A 9,308-nucleotide genomic window follows, 5' to 3' on the forward strand; every position below is an offset into this window, starting at 1 on the left:
ATTGGAAGTTTGTCATGTTGCTTTTTATACAACAAGACTTTTATCGTTTCACAAGACTTGGTAGGTGCAAAACATTTTTTTATTATTGCTTTCAGTGAGATTGGGCTGTAGAAAGAAATATTACTGCAGGTTGCATTGTATTGGGGTGCTGAGTAACGTTTATTATTGCAGGGTGCAATGTGGACTGTTCCATGAGTTTACAGACTACCAGATGAAAACAATGCTTCCCCCCCACCCTCTCTTAAACAGGGATGTTATTAAACTTTTCTGTATTTTAGCTAATTGTTCCGGTGATGGATCTAACCCGCAGGAATGTGACGTCTGCTGAACTGTTTTTCTGCACTGTTTTCTATTTCTCTGTTATGAAACTCAACGGAAATCCTCATGAAGCCTCGATGAGGTTATATAGGCTGAAGTATGGATGGCTTTCTTCTCACAAATCACATTTTCAATACTGTACTTTTCTTATTTATTTGTTGTTGTCGTGGAAGTTGGAGTATAACAAAAATATGAAATAAATTGTACATATTTTCTAAAAAAATAAATTACACCTTTAAAAATAACAACAAATGGTTTTATTTAGACTTTAGTATGTTTTTAAGGAATTCCTTTAAATTCGTTATTTTTTTTCACCATAAACATTACAGGATATCACTCCAATTTATTCCTACTGGTTACCAAGTGCTGTGATGTAAACAGCAATACTGCATTGCAGTAAAGCACGTGACCTGGTATAATTCTACATTCTTACCTAAGCTGGCGATTGTTTGGTGCCCCTGTTATAAATCTATCGAAATCCTGATTGTGTGCCTAACATAATGGCTGCTTCAATCAGTGTACCTCAGCAGCTACAATGTTTCCTTATATTGCTAAGGTGTAGGGTTGCCAGGTGGCTTCTCCGAAAATACTGGACTCAATGGTGAAAGGTGCGTCAGGTCACTATGTCCAGGGAGGAAAATACCGGACACATACATGTCCAGTATTACAGTACCTCTCATTTTTTACTGGACAGAGTGTCCAAATACAGGACAGTCCAGTTCAATACCGGACACCTGGCAACCCTAATAAAGTGACATTATCTATTGTTGCAGTTTACAGATCAAACTGCTGGGAACATTTGCGACCAATTATCCCATACCGGAAATTGTTGGAAAAGACCTTGCACTGATTAGGAGGTGAGTGCTTTAAAACTCATTAAAAAAAAATAGCAGCATTAAGAGTTGAGTAAAAACAAACAAACAAACACAAAAAACAAGTCCCTTATCTAATACTACAGAACTGATTTTTTTTTTAAAGTGTGTGCTGAGCGCGCGCATTTTAAATGAAACTTCTTTGTCCTTTGTCACAGAAATTGTATTTGTCATGGTGATGTTTTAAAAAAAAAAATCCAAACACAATTTCAGTGAGAAAAAGCAAAGAAATTTGAGTTAGAACACGCGTGCTCGGCACTAAGTTTTAGCTATTTGCACGTCTATATTTATACGAACTGTGAATTCCTTGTGACTGTGCGTGTGTCACTGTGTGTGACTGTTTGTTTTTGTGTGTAGCATTGGGAGTGGGCCCAACTGTGCAGCAGAGTTTGGTGTGGTGGAAGTCGTGGCCGAGTTTGTGATCCTGCGTATGCATGCGGTGCCGCCTGTTCATGCGTGGCACTGGGTTGTCCTGTGCATGCGTATGGCACCGAGCGGTCATGCGCGCAGCCCCTGCAGCGCCGTTACAGCGCATGCAAAGGGGAAGATAATTATGGGCTTCTGCGCATGCGCGGCGAGGCACACGCGGCTTACAACCTACTCTTCTGCGCATGCACTGCCTACAATCTCCGTGTGGCTTAGAAGGTTGTTATGCACATGCGTGTGATCAGCAATAGCGTGACGTCACTTCCATCATGGTTTTTCGTGACTCACGAGATCAAAACCCTATAGGTGCCGGTAAAGAAGTTTCACTTAAAAAAATTAAAAACCATAAGATTTAACATGTTTTGCTGCTTTAATGTACTTTGAGGTGAGTTTGTTTTACATGGAAAGGACCTGGATAGTTCTAACTTCCAAGAACTAGATTAGCTACCTCTTGAATCCAGGCGAAAGTTAATTTTTCTGTCTTGTCTTCTTATACTTTCTGGGCAAGCTACTCGCCTACATGAACAAGCTCCTCACCCCTACCACATGCAGCATTTATCACCTGAGATCTGACCTCAAAAGACTGTTCACAGGCCCAAGGTTCAACAAGGGATCCGGCTGCTCCTCCTGTTACCGTGCACCTCACGACTGGAACAATTTACCAGAGACTCTCAAAGTCTTTCAAGGTTTCAGCTGTCTCACATGTTTTTTTGTAACAATTTTTTTATTGGTCACAGTCACAGATAAATTTACATACAGTAGTGTCGTGGGCCCACAACATTTCTGCTCATTATTTTCAGAGAAGGACCAATAACAGTTTTCCTTTTTCAGTAGGAAAAAGAGTAAGGGGAAGAGGAGGAGGAGGAGGAGGAGGGGGGGGGGAGGGAGGAGGAGACACAGCTGTCTCACATTTTTATCTTGTCTGTAACTGTTAATTGTCTGTTAGATACGGCCATAACATTGTCCCTAACTGTCCATGAAATCTCTGCAAATATAACGTGTAACGATGTAGTCATAGCTCTGCGCCCAGGACATACTTCAAAACGAGATGCAACTCAGTGTATTACTTCCTGGTAAAACATTTTATAAATATAAATAAAGATATAGCTCCAAACAGGTCAACTGATACTCCATGTGGTGAGATACTTGTACACACATAGGTACACAAATAGGCCAATTTAAATCTGTAATTATATAGATCTCTCTTCTACGCGAATGCCATTTTCAAGTCACTTTGCTTTGACAATATCAGTGTTTAATGAATAGGCCCATACAGTATGTGTGTGGCGATGACTGAAAATGGTGATGTGCTGAACAATCATTGGTGTCTGCTAATACTCTTCTACCAGAACTAGTCTGTATAAACATGAATGTAAATCTTACCTTGTTTGATTGCACACCACGAATAATCTTTCTTTTAAGTGCGGTTGTATCTGACGAAGAGAATACGGTACACTTGTATATAAAAAAAATATATATCTATTGGCTGCTTGTGATCTAAATCTATAAAAATGTTAGCAAAATAATGTTGAACTCTTTCCCTGCCAGTTCACAATATAAACTAAACATTTTAAAGAATACTAAATATTTACTAAAATCTACATATTTAAAAGAATAATAATGTGTGTAACTATATATAGGTGTGTGTGTGTGTGTGTGTGTGTGTGTATATATATATATATATATATATATATATATATATATATACAGTGTTCGACAAACCTATACATTTGCTCGCCCCGGGCGAGTGGATTTAACCCCCGGGCGAGTAAATATTGGCCCAAGCAGCCCACGTTTGATACTAGGTGGCGAGTAGATTTTTTTGTGTGGCGAGTAGATTTTTTGGTGATTTGTCAACCACTGTATATATATATATATACCGTATATATATATATATATATATATATATATATATATATGTATGTAACGGGTTTTCTGACCTGGCCTGACCCACCCAATCTCACATTGGCCCCTGTGGTCTAACCAGTCCCCATTACAGTGTAGTGTCTGGTGGTGCACCTGTTGGCAACAGGACTCCTGAGTCTCCCGCATGATGTTGTGTGGGGATTGCCAACCCAGACAGGCAGCTGAGGTAGTGTACTTGAGTCCTACCTATATCCAGTGCAGCGCCTCCACCTCATCAGGATCCCAGCGTCCGCTTGTGGATGGTCCTGGTGAGGAACTCCTCTGTGGTGCACGCCTCTGTGTAATCACTCCACACTTACACACGAGGGTCTTTATTGACTTGCGGTGGGCCAGCTGCCCCTCTCAGCGGTTGTACTTAGCCGCTCATGTTCACCGCACTTCCCTTTGAAAGGTGTCCTTTCCCAAATTGGTGAGTTCCCTATCTCCCCTTAGGGAGATATTCCCTGTGCCAGGTCCCTGGTCACAGTCTTATGAGCCGTCTCCTCCCAAGTCTGTACTCAGACTTGCTCCTTGCTTCAACATCTACTACCAACTCAGCAACAACCTAACTTTTGAGCAGTGCTGTGCCTTATGTATCCTCTGGGGGCTGGCACAACTCTGACATCACTAATTATGGATTCAGAGTATGTGGCCACTCCCATCCATACATAGGGCACCTCACCAGGGTGTGAGGGCAAACCTCCATAATTACTGCTGGCATGCCCATAACTTACCAGGCCTTACTGTCAGCAGGAGAGATGACTGTAATCCATTTTACAGCATGATTACATGTATATGTATATATATATATATATATATATATGTATATGTATATGTATATGTATATATATATGTATATGTATACTGTATGTATATATATATATATATGTGTATATGTATATAAATGTGTATGTGTATATATATATATATATATATATATATATATATATATATATACAGTGTTCGACAATTGTATACATTTACTCGCCCGGGGCGGGTGGATTTAACCCCCGGGCGAGTAACTATTGGCCCAAGCAGCACACGTGTTTTTTTTTAAAATTCCCCCGTTCGCGCTGAAATTTCCCTGCTCGCGCTAAAAAAAAAAAAAAAAAAAAAAAACTCCCCTACCTGACTCCTGATTGGCGCGCGCTCCAGGCTTTGTGGGCGCGCGGCCAGGCTCTATATGAGCCCGCCCCCAACGAGCGGCCATTCTGCCTGGAGCTCTGTTGGAGGGTAAGTACTCTCCATGCTGCGGCCCCTCTGCTCCTTCCCTGCGATCCCCCTGGTCCCCACATGGCTCCCTACTCGCCACCGCGGAAGCTCTCCTGTCCCCTGCTCCTGTCCCCTTTCCCTCCTCCTGTCCCCTGCTCCTGTCCCCTGCTCCTGTCCCCTGCTCCTGTCCCCTCCTCCTGTCCCCTGCTCCTGTCCCCTGTCCCCTCCTCCTGCTCCCTTCCCCTCTTCCTGCTCCTGTCCCCTTCCCCTCCTCCTGTCCCCTTCCCCTCGATCCACCGATCGATGTCAGGGGTGGGAGGTCCCCGCTGCTGCAGCCCGGTTGGCTTGCGGGGGGGGGGGGCTCGGCCCTCACCACGTGCCTCCCATGCGTCCCCTACCTTCATGATGGCGCAGCCGCCGCATGAGGTGGGGGGATGTCGGCCTGCCCCCCCCCCCCCCCCCCCGCCACGAGCATCATGCCGCCGCGGGCTCGGGGGGAAGAAGCAGCCTGCAGCTTGGCCAGGCACTGTGACATGCCGGCGAGGGGAGCAGGGCAGTGGCGGCCACGGCGGGGCTGACTGTCACCTGGGGCGCCCAGTGGGGGATACCTCGCCACGTGCCTCCCACCCACCCTGCTGATTGGGGGGGGGGATGTCGGCCTGCCCCCCACACGAGCGGGAGATGGGCGCGGGTGGGTGGGGGATTTGCGTGGTGCTGGTCGCGGCCTTTCCTCCCCTGTGTGTGTGTGAGAATGTGTGTGTGTGTGGGAGAATGTGTGTGTGTGAATGAATATATGTGTGTATGGGAGTATGTGTATGTGTGTGACACCAGAGGTCCCCCCCAGTCAGTAACCCCCCCCAGTCAGTAACCCCCCCCCCAGTCAGTCACCCCCCCAGTTAGTAACCCCCCCAGTCAGTAACCCCCCCCAGTCAGTCACCCCCCCCCTGTCAGTCACCCCCCAGTCAGTGTCAGTCACCCCCCACCCCCAGTCAGTGTCAGTCACCCCCCACCCCCAGTCAGTGTCAGTCACCCCCCCACCCCCAGTCAGTGTCAGTCACCCCCCCACCCCCAGTCAGTGTCAGTCACCCCCCCAACCCCAGTCAGTGTCAGTCACCCCCCCACCCCCAGTCAGTGTCAGTCACCCCCCACCCCCAGTCAGTGTCAGTCACCCCCCCACCCCCTGTCAGTGTCAGTCACCCCCCCACCCAGTCACCCCTGCCCCACCCAGCCACTCACCCAGCAAACCACTCAACCAGCCAGTCACTCACCCAGCCTCTCTCTCTGTGTATCACCCACCCTCTGTGTGTGTCACCCACCGTTTCTCTCCTCTGTCTCCCCCACTCTCTCTCTCCCCCCCACACACTCTCTCTCTCCCCCCACACTCTCTCTCTCCCCCCACTCTCTCTCTCTCCCCCCACACTCTCTCTCTCCCCCCACACTCTCTCTCTCTCCCCCCCACACTCTCTCTCTCCCCCCCACACGCTCTCTCTCCCCCCCACATGCTCTCTCCCCCCCACACTCTCTCTCTCCCACACACTCTCTCTCTCTCTCTCCCCCACACTCTCTCTCTCTCTCTCCCCCACTCTCTCTCTCTCTCTCCCCCACTCTCTCTCTCTCTCTCTCCCCCCCCCACTCTCTCTCTCCCCCCACTCTCTCTCTCCCCCCCACACTCTCTCTTTCCCCAACACTCTCTCTCCCTCTCTCCCCCACACTCTCTCTCCCTCTCTCCCCCACACTCTCTCCCCCACACTCTCTCCCCCACACTCTCTCTCCCTCTCCCCCCCACTCTCTCTCCCCCCCCCCACTCTCTCTCTCTCTCCCCCACACTCTCTCTCTCTCTCTCCCCCACACTCTCTCTCTCTCTCCCCCACACTCTCTCTCTCTCTCCCCCACACTCTCTCTCTCTCTCCCCCACACTCTCTCTCTCTCTCTCTCTCCCCCACACTCTTTCTCCCTCTCTCCCCCACACTCTCTCTCCCTCTCTCCCCCACACTCTCTCTCCCTCTCTCCCCCACACTCTCTCTCCCTCACACTCTCTCTCCCTCTCTCCCCAACACTCTCTCTCTCTCCCCCACACTCTCTCTCCCCCACACTCTCTCTCCCTCTCTCCCCCACACTCTCTCTCCCTCTCTCCCCCACACTCTCTCTCCCTCTCTCCCCCACACTCTCTCTCCCTCTCTCCCCCACACTCTCTCTCCCTCTCTCCCCCACACTCTCTCCCCCACACTCTCTCTCCCTCTCCCCCCCCACTCTCTCTCCCCCCCCCCACTCTCTCTCCCCCACACTCTCTCTCTCTCTCTCCCCCACACTCTCTCTCTCTCTCTCCCCCACACTCTCTCTCTCTCTCCCCCACACTCTCTCTCTCCCCCACACTCTCTCTCTCCCCCACACTCTCTCTCTCTCTCTCCCCCACACTCTCTCTCTCTCTCCCCCACACTCTCTCTCTCTCTCCCCCACACTCTCTCTCTCTCTCCCCCACACTCTCTCTCTCTCTCCCCCACTCTCTCTCCCTCTCTCCCCCACACTCTCTCTCTGTCACTCCCACACTCTCTCTCTCTGTCACTCACACTCTGGATCTCTTATTTACCCTATATATCTTAACTGCCCTATACTACACCGAAATCTTAACTACCCTATACTGCTTTCTTCCAGATCTGGCTCAAGCTTCACATGGAAGACATCGGAACCCCCCCCTAACCCAGAAGACAGGTAATGAACACCTCCCCAATGTATAACATTGCGGGAATGAGCGTACCTGGACATTGAGGGACTGCGGATCAGGTAAGATCCCAGGTGGGATTGCTGCTTTAGATATTGTGAAGCGGGGGCATCCAGACACTGGTTAAGGGGTTCAGGAAACTAGTCATTCACACCTGGCTTTTATTTCTAGATCCGACATTTACACACACACATGTAACAAGGACTAATTGTAGTATAATGTAATACAATAAATACATTTATGTCAAAAACGAATGTTGTTCTGACTAGGAATTTATTAAATGTATTTTATTTATATATTTTATTTTAAAGCGGGGTTGGGGGCGGGACTAGGGGTGGGGTTGGGGGCGGGACTAGGGGCGGGGTTGGGGGGCGGGACTAGGTGGCGAGTAGATTTTTGGGTTGGGCGAGTAGATTTTTGGGTGATTTGTCGAACACTGTATATATATATATAGAATCCAATGCACAGCCGGCACACCATATGCAAGTAAATAAGTTTTGGTGCTTATCCCATAAAGCAATAACAGACCATACGATACCGGTTGCAACACGACATCAAGGGACAGCACGCAGGTAAGTAAATCATGAATTTTCTATATTTGATAGAAGACACAAAAACCGAAGTTTCGGTCCCCCAGTGGGACCTTTCTCAAGGTGGTGCTCATTTTTCATTATTTTTTCACCCCCCAGGCTTCCGGGTCTGGCGTGCACTTGTGCACATTTTTTGTTGTTGTTTCGTTTGAGCACCTCCTGCACTGCATCACACAGCGCACTGGAGCACTCGCACCATGGATTTTGTATGTTTCGTTTGTCGGGTTATAGTCACCCTTCTTTCTTCGGAGAGCGAGAAGACTAAGTGCTGGTCGGTGGTCGCCCCTCCTTCGGGAAAAGACTACGGTGGGTTAGTAGGCGAAAGCTGAAAACCCTAAAGACTTGGACCCTCCTGCGGCGCTTGCTGCACTAGGAGGGAACGAGAAGGACGTCAGACTCTTCGGAGGAAGACGTCATGGAACCGGACTAGCCTACTCTCCGGAGAAGACTGTCACATGTTTTGCGCACCTGGTCTCACTTGACCATGAGCACGGTTTTTGAGGTGAAATCACTTTTTCACCACCCGGGCTACAAAAAAAAAAAAAAAAAAAGCTATCTGTATGTATCGCTTCTCGGCCTTTTGGCTAAGATCAAGTGTAGGGTCTGTCCTGTGAAGGATGGCCCTAGTTGCATCACTTGGTCCTCTGGTCATGGGCTGAGAGGGCGGATGCAAAGTAGCCCGGGCATTTTTAATCTTGCACCACCAGGCGTGGAAAACCTGGTGGAGTATCACTTGCTGCAATGTGGTTGGTCGTTTTGGGCGTCCGGCCTCCACTTACGAGCACTTGATCTGCACAGATAATTTTTGCACCGTCCCCTATTTTTCCCGCACTTGGCCCCCCTTATTGCCTTCCGCTGAGGGGACAAGCCAATTATTTTTTTCACCCGCCTGGCCTTGCAAAGGGCCGGGCGTGCACTCGTGCACACTTTTTTTGTGTCGTCTGTCAGAGCACTTCCTGCACTGCATCACACAGCGCACAGGAGCACTTGCACTATGAACTTTTTTTGTTTGTTGGTGTCGGGTTATAGTCACCCTTCTTTCTTCGGAGAGCGAGAAGACTAAGTGCTGGTCGGTGGTCACCCCTCCTTCGGGAAAAGACTACGGTGGGTTAGTAGGCGTAAGCTGAAAACCCTAAAGACTTGGACCCTCCTGCGGCGCTTGCTGCACTAGGAGGGAACGAGAAGGACGTCGGACTCTTCGGAGGAAGACGTCATGGAACCGGACTAGCCTACTCTCCGGAGAAGATTGTCACATGTGGAGCACAC

The sequence above is a fragment of the Ascaphus truei genome, chromosome 1, assembly GCF_040206685.1.
Source record: "Ascaphus truei isolate aAscTru1 chromosome 1, aAscTru1.hap1, whole genome shotgun sequence".
Classification (NCBI taxonomy): Eukaryota; Metazoa; Chordata; class Amphibia; order Anura; family Ascaphidae; genus Ascaphus; species Ascaphus truei.